This window comes from Camelina sativa, chromosome 10, assembly GCF_030686135.1.
Source record: "Camelina sativa cultivar CO46 ecotype springtype chromosome 10, ASM3068613v1".
Taxonomy (NCBI): Eukaryota; Viridiplantae; Streptophyta; class Magnoliopsida; order Brassicales; family Brassicaceae; genus Camelina; species Camelina sativa.
The window spans coordinates 12,853,406-12,866,353 of record NC_141889.1 but is presented as its reverse complement, the minus strand read 5'-3'; the positions used below and the strand labels follow the sequence as shown (position 1 = coordinate 12,866,353).

Genomic DNA, 12,948 nt, shown 5'->3' with positions numbered 1-12,948 from the left:
GAATTTTTTTAGTTAGCAATATATAGTAGTTCTTTGGGTTTTGTCTTCTTGTAGTATTTAAAACTCATTCATTTTCATGCTAAAAAAACATTTATAGTACTTTATGAATCTATTGCATAATAAACTAGTAAAACAGAGCAAAAAACAAAAGTACCTGATAAGAACAACAAAAAAAAAAGCAGAGCACAAGCTTCTCTTAGCTTAGGTGAAAGCTAGCCAAAAGACCTGCAGATCTCCTAAAGTTCATGGCTTTAATGAGATTATCTAGTCACTCACGGCATGTGGGAAGCTATATCGTGTTGAAATAAATGTTTGATATATGAAAATGATTCAAAATCTGGGTAAAATCAAGTTCCAATTTTCGGTTTAATTGTGAATTGAATCTGGTTTAATGACAAATTAGACAGAAAATGTTTAGATTTAAGAGACGTGGGGATATAACTTGAAATGCAAATTAGGTGAAGTTTTGTTGATATACATTGTCAAAGTTTTGTTGTGTGGCTAGAAACAGAGGTTAAAGTTTCATGGGGTGAAGCAAGAATTGGAACTTTGTAGGGGGCTACAACTCGACTACCCTTAAGTAAAATAGCGTTTGTTTTGTGTATTTCCAAGCAGAACTCTGTGTTGTGATCTCTATACCCCTTTCAAAACATACATCTTAATAGCTTTGGAATCTTTGGAATCGTTTATCACTTCATTTACCAGATTTTTCCGAAATTTTCTAAATTTGTATTTTTATTTATGTATCTTGGAGTTAGTATCTGTTTTCATTCACACATAATATATTTGTTCTAATATCAAATATATTTTAAAGAAGTAACAGAAAAAAATGTAAAAAAACTAAAAATTATTGAATATGTCAGAGAAATACGTATCTATTTTAACTTCAAGAACACAAATAAAAACAAAAGATAAAAATGGTATACTAGATTTATAGTGGTTCACCCTCAATGTGAGAGATATGTCCAAATCATGGCGCTGCAGATTTCACTCAAATCAAATATATACGGGATATGATCTCTCAATCTCTCGTTGTACTGCTTTGTATCTTCGATACTCATAGGAAACCGCTACAAAGAATACAAATAAAGAAAACCCCTAAGACAAACAAAGCAAGCATGAGCCGAAAATGTCCTTATAAAACGTTCTTAGATAACCATATGTACATTCACAGACTCGAACATAGGTTCACAGCATCAACCATCCGTTCACAGAATAGAACATATATACATTTCTATTTACTTAGATACTTCATATATCTGTCATATTGAACTTTGTCTCCGCCACTCAACAAAATGTATACGTAAATTATATAATGTGATCTTCTTTTTATCAAGTTTCTAGAGATGTAAAATTAAACCAAAAAAAGTTTCTAGAGATGGACGTGACAAAACAATGATTCTTTTATCGTAATTACCATGCTTTATATGCAATTAGCTTTATATGCTGTTTTATTTAAGCAAATTCAAGTCGCTATGGCGATGAATCCATTAGTCTTTGTTCTTAGACAACGAGTGGTCTGTGTAAAGTTTCACTGTCACTCAACAACCAATCCCCTTCATATTTTATAAAAACAAAGTCAACTCTTAGTTTCTTTTTAATCTCATCTCGTTTCTGTATAGATTTTTTATTCCTTTAAGGATTTGTAAATGAACCCATTTGCATTGGAATAAATGTTATATTTGTGTAGAATGAGCTATAATGTCCAAAAAGAATTATGTCAGTTTTCTTTTTACTTTTATTTTCATATAAAAAGTATGTTTCTTTCGGTTTTTCATTTTTGTTGTTGGCATCGGTGGTCGGATAATATAAGGATTTTTTTGGCAAGATTTTATGCAATTTAACTCTAAGTTTTATCATAAAGAAGTGTTCATACATCAAAAAATATTTTATTGTTATATTAAACTCTTTATCACCACCTATAAAATGTATCTACGAAAAAATTGAACTAATTTTATTATTCTTTGCTTTCACTTTGACATAGTTTTTTAAACCACTAAAAAAATTTTGTGTCATAGTTTCTTTAATCTAGAAAAAGTATCTTCACCATTGCAATGAGTTTATAACCAACCCAATAAAAATTGAGAAATTGAAAAGATAAAAAAGAAGTTTTTGACATAATAAAAAAAATTGAAAATTATAAACGCAATGACATATGATCAGACTTAAATAATTCATAGAAATAAATAGAATCTACAAATACTACAACATAATATACTTTTTTTTCGTTATCAAAAAAAATATATATATACTTTTTTCAAAGAAAAAAAAATTTCGATTTTACATATATATCCTTAACTTAAAAAAATATTACAAAACTTTATTTAAAATCATCATATATTTGTAATTTGAAAATCAAATTGAAGTTAATAATGTAAAATCTAAAAATACTATATTAAAAAAAATTATATATCTCTAAATATATAAAAGAGAAGTACAGAATCGAAAATTGCCCAAAATTTCCCAGATTGCCACTCAATTATGCATAAAGGAGAGTGTTTATTGAAATTGGAAGGGTAATTTGGTCAAAATCTTGGAGAAATTCAATTACCCGACCCGATATGGTTGAGATCCGCGCGTTTATCCGTTAATCCGGTGGGTGGAGTTCCTAGCGTTTGACCCGAAAAATTCTCGGTGGATATTCTTCTTATATTTATTGGCTTACAAAGCCCAATGATGAACTTATTCCATTTTATTTCTAAATAAATAATAATCATCTAATTAACGACATTTGCATAAGGGAGTTTTATGAAGAAAACCACTTCTGCTTGAAAACTTCTCTCAAATGCCACTTTCGTTAATGCCTTGTTAAAAATGCCAGTTTAATAGGTTTAGTAGGATAGTAAATCACGAAAATAGCCTATCGTTAAAGGCTGAAAATAAGTGGCGGGCGAATTCAAAATGTGAGTGAGTAATGACGATGGGACATGCATTAATGGCAGGGGAGGACAGTCATTTACGAGTTTTATAGTGTAAAAATTGAGTTAAAATTGTGTAAAAACAACACACAATCGACTTGGATAGACATACGCGGGGGACTAGGCCAAAAAAATAAGTTGTGTATATCGCACTGGATGGACATATTCGACAGATGATAGTCACCTACTAGTATTCAATTTTTGAGATGCAAAACGCAGATGCAAGGAGATTATAAATTTATCAGGTGGAGTTGATTATAAATTGTCTATTGTATTTATGCAGTCTATCGGAAACGTTATGTCTACCACTGTTTACTTGTGCAAGTACAAGAACGAAATGATGTCTTAGTTCATATGGTAATAGAGAAATGACAATAAGGTAGACCAACAAACACTGCATGCGTATTACATCCATGAAAACATAGACCAAAAAAAGAGGAATACATGTCCCTCCACTAGGTTAGAGATCGACACAAGGGTGGACAAAAAAAGCAGGAAAACAAAACACAATCGACTTGGATAGACATACGCGGGGGACTAGACCAAAAAAATAAGTTGTGTCTATCGCACTGGATGGTCATATTCGACAGATGATAGTCGCCTACTAGTATCCAATAGTCTCCTACTTCCCTGTATACAACAATGTTGTCCAAACAATTAGTGTTTTTGGTCACAAAATCCACAAATAATTAGGGTGTGGACTGGTCCATCGTAGAGTAGACATCTACCTTGTCTGTCTGATCTGGTCCGCCGGATTGTCAGTTAGGCCTCCTGCAACATTACTATTGTCCCTTGGGACGGATTAGAAGTGTCCCCGAACACTTCACCCACCCTGCTCAATGGAGAACAACAATGTTATTCAAAAAAATAGTGGTTTGGTACAAATATGGACATATTATTCTTGTGTGGATGGGAATGGTCCATCGTCGAGTAGACATCTACCTTATGTGTCTGAGCTGGTCCACCATGGCCACGTCATTGTCAGTTAGGCCTCCAGCAACATTACAACAGTATCGACTTAAAGATGGGGGTTAGTTAAGCAATAGACACACGGGGGATGTGAAGTCTAGTCCACCCAAAAAGCTAGACAGAAGTTATGGGTGGACATACATTGGCTGCGGTAACTGGTCCTCTTGGGATATCTCCTGGTCAGCAGACCTGCATTCCTGATAGATGTCGTCCAACGCCCGCAGATAACCTGCACATTTGTTAGTTGTGAGTTGACTGAGTTCCCCAAGACGGAGTGACAAAAAAACCAAAGGTGGAGAATAAAATGTTCTAATGGTTGTCTAGCAGCGACCAAATGGTGAATCATCGCAACAGGTCTAACAAAATTTGTTCTATCCTCATTTTTTTCAAATCTTGGTGGACAGTTATTTAGGATCTACTAAGTTTTCTATCAGGTCGGTTAGGTCAACTATTTATTTATAAAACTGAAGAAAATAAGAGGTTAGTTAAGCGATAGACACACGGGAGGACATTAAGTCTAGTCCATCGAAAAGATAGACAGAAGTATACGGGTGGACATACATTGGCTGCGGTAATTGTCCTCCTGGCGTATCTCCTGTGACGATGGGACAAGACTGGCACATTCGTGGTCAGAAGATCTGGATTCCTGATGGATTGCGTCCACCGCCCCAGCTAACCTGCACAATTGTTAATAGTGAGTTCCCAATAACGGATGGACAAAAAAACAAAGGCGAGAAGAAAATGTTCTGATTGTTGTCTACCGGAGACCAACTGTTGAATCATCATAAAAAGTCTATCAAAATTTTGTCTATCGTCATTTTTCAAATTTTTTGTGGAGAGAAATTTGGATCTACTAAGTGGTCTATCAGATCGGTTACCACAACTATTTTTTTGTGGAGAGAAATTACGCGACTGTGATGTGAATTCGAAAAAAGAAAAAAATTTACCTGGGAGAGCCGCTAAACGCGCTTGGCTTCGCCTCACTTAAAATATATGCATCTGACTCTAGATTGAAAGAAAAAAGACGAAAGGGTAAGGTTTTTAGATTTGTGGACAAATCGTAAGACAAAGCAAAAATTCTCTTACATACCAAGGGTCGCGTTCTACTGTAGTTTCCCCTGTTTCGCCTACCGCGGCGGGTGGAGGCGGAATCGGCGGGGAATTCGACTGTAGAAGTGACTTCATTAAGAAAATCATCATTATACCCTAAGACGACGACCTGGGGCTTGTCCGACGATAAAGAAGGAACAGAGAGAGATGAGAAACACTAGGTAAGACGAGAGAGGCGAAGAAAGAAGATTTCTGATCAGAGAAGACAAAACGGGTTGGGTTTCCCAATGCCATGTCGTAAATAATTTTTGTAATTTATAAAAATATAATTTTTAATTAAAATTCTTTTGTTCAATTATGGAGATAGGTTGATGTAGGGTATAGAGGTCTTCTTTGCATTGTGTGTGACAGGCGGGAGAAACAAATATTGAAAGTGGCATTCGAGAGAAAGTTTGACACTGTTCATGGTAGAATACACAATATTCTCTTTGCATAATCATCGCTTAATCAATATAATCGTAAACTAAAAAAATCCCTTAAAGGTAGAATATAATATTCTAAACTTTCCTTAAATCAATGTTAATTATGCGAATAAACCTTTTTGTTAAACGTATCAAAGATTTTGTCCTTGAGTCTATCATTTATCGGTTCTAACCTAAACACTAATATATGAATCACCTATAAATATTCACATGAAACGCATAGATCCAATCATCACACATTCACCATTTCTCAAATACAAGGTTAGAAAGTAGCAACACATCTCGCAAGAGATGTGAAGCCTTTCAAGACTTCATAGAAAGTGCAAATCAGGGCTATTCATACAACAGCGTTTGGTGAAACCTTTGACATGATACTCGATGATGCCAAGCTAAGTATAAAGACCTATTGTTATGTCGTTTGCAGGGTACAAAGTTCACCCTTCTGTGAAAAAGGATCTGATGAACCGGATCCTCAAATTCAAGAGGAGAAGTCATGCAATTTAAATATGAATTCAATATTCGAATGTACCATCTGATTCTACATGAAATGTTGAGATTAGAGGTTAGAAGCAACTATGACCTCCATATCCTTCTATGTGTGAGTTGGCAGATCGATATGAACTTGAAAGACGTGTAGGCTGAGAGAACCAGCCAAAGTAACAGTATTCCTTGACAAGCAAATGACATCATCTCTTTTAAATTCATCAACCTGCATGTTCGTTTGGGAGGTAAGTATTACAATATAGCCATCTAAAAATGTCTAAACTTTAATATAGAGAAACCATCAGACATATATTTGTAAGCTTTTTATTTTATTTATACCTAAAGCCTAACTTATGTTCTGTCACTACTACCAGTTATTGCCCAACAAATATACTATGAGCAATCGATCTATGCAAAATTCCAATTCGATGAAGAACTGGGACATATTAAAGAATTGGGATTCTAAAGCATCAAGCAGTGAGAGAGCTCACGGATTTGGAAGGCTCTTCTCCTCGAGAAGAAGATGGCTCAGATGCATCTTTGGGGACGGAAGTGGAGAGAGATCTCATGGCAGTGTTTGTTCTTTAGTTGCTGATGGAGACGGAGATGAATTGTGAAAAAAAAAAATGTATTGACATATATAGTTATATGGATTATATATCATAATCAGTAATATCCAAAAAGCTTACAAATATACGTAGAGAATCAAATCAAATTAAGAAGTAGCAAACTCAATGAGAAAAAGAGTTCTTACACAATCAAAACTAGAAACTGAGGATTAACAAGGCGTGAAGATATATAAGAGTAGCTCTTTCCATTCTGGTAACATCTCGTGATGAGATGAGACAAAATCGGAGGCATAGAATCGTTATGTATAACATACATGATTGGATGAAGAAAACATGATTGGTTGATCCAGTGGAGGAAGGTGGTTAGAAACGGCCTGTTGGTAGAAACGAAGAAGATTGGTAAGGGACCAATTTTGAAGGTCATGAAGGAGGAACCGAGGAAGATAGGAAGAGAGGAAGAGGAGGAACCGAGGAAAAGGACTTTACAATGACTTTAGGTTATGTCTCTGTTCCGCTTATTTTTTGTTTTGCCCCAACTTAAAAATAATAACAAAACTTATTATAATCATACAAATTATATGACTATAGTATGTAACCGATGCAGGAAAATTGTTTTCGGCTGTAGCTGGATCATATTTGATTGTTTTATGTTTTAGATTTACTTATTATTGTTAAAAATACGTATTATTATTCATGTTTGTTAAAAAAAAACGTAATATTATTCAATCTTAGACTAAAAGTGTTGAAATAATAGTCAAAAAAGGAAAACAGTTTTATGTTTAAAATTATTTCTAATTAATATTAGTTTTTTGCTTAACTATATTCTATAAATTATAAAGGTGATACCTTTCAAACAAAACCAGAGATAGTGATTTAGTAAGATGTCTCTAATCCTATAAACACAAGTAGAGTGGATACGGACATACTATATAGTATATATTACAATAGGATAGTTTTCTGTGGGTTACATTTTTTTCTAATCCGTTGTAGGACGAATCTAGCATGCCTGGTTGAAATTATTAAACTAATACTAAAATTATGAACTTATTTTATATATTATGTAGTTCTAATAATAATTTGGAATTAATTAAGATATAGATTATATCCATATTTACTATACGAACTACAAAATATACCGACCTACAAAGAAGAAACAATACTATACAATACAAATAAATTAAAACACAAAAAATAAGAAAATATATTAAAACACTATATGGTGTTCAAAAAAATAAAAATAAATATTAAAACACAACAAAAAAATAAACTAACACAAAAATTATGAACTTATTTTATATATTGTATATTTCTAATAATAGTTTGGAATTAATTAAGATATAGATTATATCCATATTTACTATACGAACTACAAAATATACCAACCTACAAAGAAGAAACAATACTATACAATAGAAATAAATTAAAACATTGTATTCTTGCTTCTTCTTTTTTGCTATTACTTGCTAGGATTTGCTATTACTTGCTAGGATTCATGTGGTATACCGGCTAAGATGAGAGACGAAGAAGCTCTCTACAACGCACGATCATTGCTACCCTTATTTTTAAAACGGGTCAAATACTAATAAAGAGTATGTGATGAAAACTACTACACCTACAAATCATCTTAGTATAAATTAACACATTTAGTTTGCTATAAATTTAAAATTATTTCGGATGCACTACGGGTTAAAATCTATATTACATTAATAAGCTTATATATTATATCCGACATGCACAAACAATACATATATATTTGTTTTTATACATATAAGTTCTATTTAATTTATAGCCTAATTTATAAAACATAATTAAGTTTCATCCCGCGGTGTACCGCGGGTTCAAACCTAGTATAATGAAGAAGAAGGAGTATAATCAAATACTAATTGTTCAAATCTTTAATTGAAAACAAAATTTGAAAAAAAAACATATAAATTTTTAATTGACATTATCACTGATTTATAATTGATAACAAAATTGAAATAAATAATATAATATTTTAAATTTAATCATGATACATGGCCCAAACGTTTATACGTGTTGTAATCTCATATATAATATTTATAAGAATATATTACACAAAAATAGAGTATACTTCCGAACATGTTAATGAGTAACTTCGAAACAAAGTTTTGTATAATGACATGTGGTTTTATTACATTGACGACATATTTTTACATGTGTTAACATCTTAAATTGATAACTTGACATATGTGATGATAACGTTGACGACTAAATTTGAAAACAAAAATTTATTATTTACATGATAAAATTGTTAGTTTTCCTTTTCTAAACTTTTGACAAATGTAAAATCTTATCAATAGACTTGACACTTGTCTCGATCATGTTAATAACTAAACTGAAACCAACATTTATAAATACAAAAAAAAAATTAGCAGAATTAGGTTAATAATTAGAAATTAGTTTAATTTTTTATATATAAATAGTTATTTATTGTTATTTATGTATAGATTTCCCTTTTATGATAGGTTTAGAACTTTTAAAAAATTCTATTTAATATTTTAATATATTGAATTGACACTTGTCAAAATCTTATCGATACAATTGACATTTGTCACGATCTTGTTAATGAGTAATTTTGAAACCAAGCTTTATATAATAAGATTAAAGTTTTTACCGTTGTTAAGTTGCAAATTTACAATTTGTGAATCCTATATTTTGGTAAACAATGTTAGACAATGAAAATAAATAAATAAATAAATAATATGATGTCTATTATTCATCTATGTGAAAATAGTTAGAGAGGTGGAAGTAGTCAAAATATATATGTCTTGCATTATATAAACATTGTACTTACACATTGATTTAGTTTGGCTATCCATACATGAAGCATAGTTAAATCCAACCTTATATCAGGTTCATCGGCAAGTGTATTTTCGTTCATAGCAATATGATCATCACTCATGATATTCCATTTTCTTTTGTTAGCAAGGTTTTCCGATCTCACATGAATATGAATTATCTCTTTGGTGTTCATGATTTGCTATCGTAGGTTTTGATTTGATATGGGATACCACTTAATATACATCTTTATATAATAAGACATATGCTCAATTTTGTCTTACGGTGATAGGTAAATTTTTCTATTTTATTTTTGGATTAGTTTATTTTTGTTTGGTAAATATTTTTTAAACTTTTTTCCTTTTTGCTTTTGGATTAGTTTTTTTTTGTTTGGTAAATATTTTTGTTAACTTTTTTTTTTCTAGCGATTAACTTAAACATGAATCAAAATCTAAGATCGTTAATTTGACACATGTCGAGATCATGTTAAGCAGTAATCTGAACACGTGTAACAATCTTAGATATATAATTGACACGTGTCGTGATCTTGTTAATGAGTAATTTTGTCATCAAGGTTTATATAATAAGATATACATTCTCTTATTTGCAAATCTTAGGAATTTATTTTCTCAACTTAATAATTTTCAGTGCAAACAGTTGGATTGTAAAAATAAATTTTTGTTTAAATATACAAGGTAATATTATATATGATATCAACACAAAAACCTAAAAGGGTGTTTTATTTTCATTAGTGTCTTACAAAGGAAATATATAATATACTAATAAAAGCCCCACGCTATGCGTGAGTAAAAACAATAAATTAGACCTTATTTTATAACTAATATATATTAAATTATATCTTGTTATTTTAAAATAAATTTAATAATAATTATCATAAATATTGTAACTATCATCATTCAAATTATTTACTATTTATTCTAGCATTAAATATTGTGTAAGAACTTCATCCGTATTTCGCATAAAAAATTTTAACAAAAAGATAAATGAATTCAGCTGACCAGAAATATATATAAATTTGAATCGATGTATTATTAAAGTAAATGTAAAATTTAAAAGTATAATAGAAAACTTACAACTTTGACACACATATACTACTAAATAAATAGCATTATTGACCGGATAAAAAATCAATAAAGTTAAATATTTGATTTAATTAAATAAATTTGTGAATTTATTTCTTTTAAGAACAAACAAATTAACTTTAGATCGACATAAGTTCCACCATGCTATCGGTGAAGATTATATATTTTGTATAAGTTCATCATTCATCAGATCTTGTATGCTCTATACCATCTTCATTCATATAATTTCTTTCCAGATTAACTCATTTGCCCACAAAAGCATCATGAGCAGTTATGAATGTAGTGACCCTCATCATGAGCAGTTATGAATGTAGTGACCCTCACTAAGGGTAAAAACCCAAAATAAAATTTTGGAGAAAAAGATCCGGAAAAGACTTAGAAAGACTGAGAAGAGAAAATAAAAAAGAACGACCGAAGGAAGTCCGAAGAAAAATCAACATATCGGAGAATGGCCAATGTGGTCGATGGTCAAGAGGCTAAATCTATAAGAAGTCTTGAAAACTAGGAAGAAGAAGATTGGCCAAGTCAAAAATCAAATTAAGCCAAGGTACGATCGAGACTTCGTGTTCCGATCAGGAATAAGCATTTCCACGCGGAATTATAGACTCGGGACGTACGCGGACAAAGACGGTACGGACAGAACGCACGCACGCGGGATAGAATTGGTACGGACAAGACATATGCAGGACGTACATGGTACGGATGCAGGACAGACACGGTACGTACGCCGGACAGTCAGAAGAATAAAAAGACTTAAAGAAAATCGGAAACTCTCCATTTGATCGCCCAAGATCAACGGTTTATATAGAGGAAGAAGAATTGGGGATCAAGCAAAAATATTCGCCATTTGTCACGCAAAATGCCATTTATTGGAGGAGAATCGCCAAGTGATGAAGAAGCATGACACTTGTTCGGCGAGTGGGCTTCACGCAAGCCATGCAACGCCAAGTGTCTGGCGGGTGCAACGCACGCGCGCCATGCAGCGCATGCAGCTTCAAGTATCGCAAATTTTTTGCCATTTGTCCAACGAGTTCAAGGGAGAGGAGGAGGCTTGCTCGGCTATAAATATGACTTCTCCCACTCTCAGTTCGTCATTCTCTGCTCAAAAGAAAACCACCGAAAATTTTCTAAGTGTTCGTTCCTCTAAGAAGAAGAGGCCGAAGCTTGGGACGCTGAAGGATCGCCGTCTGGATGCCAAAGGGATGCTATCTGGAGGCTAAGGGAACGCTGTCTGGTCCGTGGTGCTGTGAAGTCCGACCGTCAATCCTCTGCTGAATCACTGTGAGTCTGTGGTAGTTTGTGTGGGATACTGCATGAACTCTAGGGTTCATGTACGTACCTATTGCTTGCTGCATTTAGACCAGGATTCATGCTAGAATCAGTTAAAAATGTTGCATGCTTAAATTGGTAGGATTCATGCTAGATTCTTGTTTAAATCACATAGAATTTATGCTAGGAATCACCATGCATGTTGAGAATTGAAGAGAAATGAACCTCATGTTTACTTGATGCATATTTTTAGCAATATGGCTTGCTTAAAAAATGGACCATAGACTTGCATGCATGATTAAATTGGTAGATTTCAATTGCAATATTTTCTTGCATAAAAAACTGATAGGATGGTTGCATGCATGTAAAACAATCTCAGTTGCTTGAATTTTTATTCTTGTTGCTTGTTGATTGTTGCTTGAATTCTTGCTTGATTTTCTTATTTGAATTTCTTGTGTTGTAGTACTAAATTCTTAGCGTTTCTAACCCTTTGAATTGTAGTACTTATTTTAGCTAGCCTCTTGAATTATTATTATTTTTCATGAGTCCTAGCTAGAATAGAGTGGTCAATCTTCTGTTCCAAGTGTAAAAAGAATGTCTCGTGAGATTTCTCCTTATGGATACTCGCACTAAGGGACAAGTCGACGTCTAGCTCGCTACCGGACCGACCGATGCATGACGATGTGACTTTATGATAACTCATGCTGGTTACCTTTGTGGTTTCAGCATGGGAAGTGGTATGGAACGGAACAGACTATCGAGGGACCATAGGTGAGAAAGTCTAGAGTAGTCAAGTTATCTTGGTTTATTCTAGTCGTCTTTGTTGTTGTGTAGGATTGAAGTGTCTAGGTTATCAAGTCCAGTCTTGATTGATCTAACCTTCATTGCTTGCTTGCTTGTTGCTTGTTTTCTGCTTCCGCTATGTTTCTGCTTGCGCTGCTTTGTTTGCTTTGCTTACTTGTTGGGGTAGTCGGGGAAGGGAAAGTAGAATGCATGTCTAGGAAAAGGGAGCTCATTGAGTAATCTTAGATTACTCATGATAAATATTTGTCTTGCAGTAAGCCTAGGATGAGTCTATAGCTGGAGCAAACATTACGGTGCCGGATAGGAATTTTTCAGTGTTATTGTAAAACCCTATATTTTTCGACTATGTATTCTTTGAAACTATCCAACTATTTATATATATTGCTTTGGTAACTTATTTTCAATGTAATAATTTACTATAAGTAATATAAATCGGTTTTTGGAGAAATATGACAAGTTGTACATGATATTTGACCTTGTCCGGGTCAACATAACGCGCCAG

General features: G+C 32.8%; 1 long non-coding RNA gene across 1 annotated transcript; it reads right to left on the bottom strand.

Annotated features, from left to right (window-relative positions):
- Positions 1-5,913: 5,913 nt before the first annotated feature.
- On the bottom strand, positions 5,914-6,980 carry LOC147936061 (uncharacterized). Its single transcript, XR_015568145.1, has 2 exons — positions 6,394-6,980; positions 5,914-6,128 (listed from the first exon to the last, which is right to left on the bottom strand). It is a non-coding gene; the product is annotated as an uncharacterized LOC147936061 (long non-coding RNA).
- Between the last annotated feature and the right edge of the window lie 5,968 nt (positions 6,981-12,948).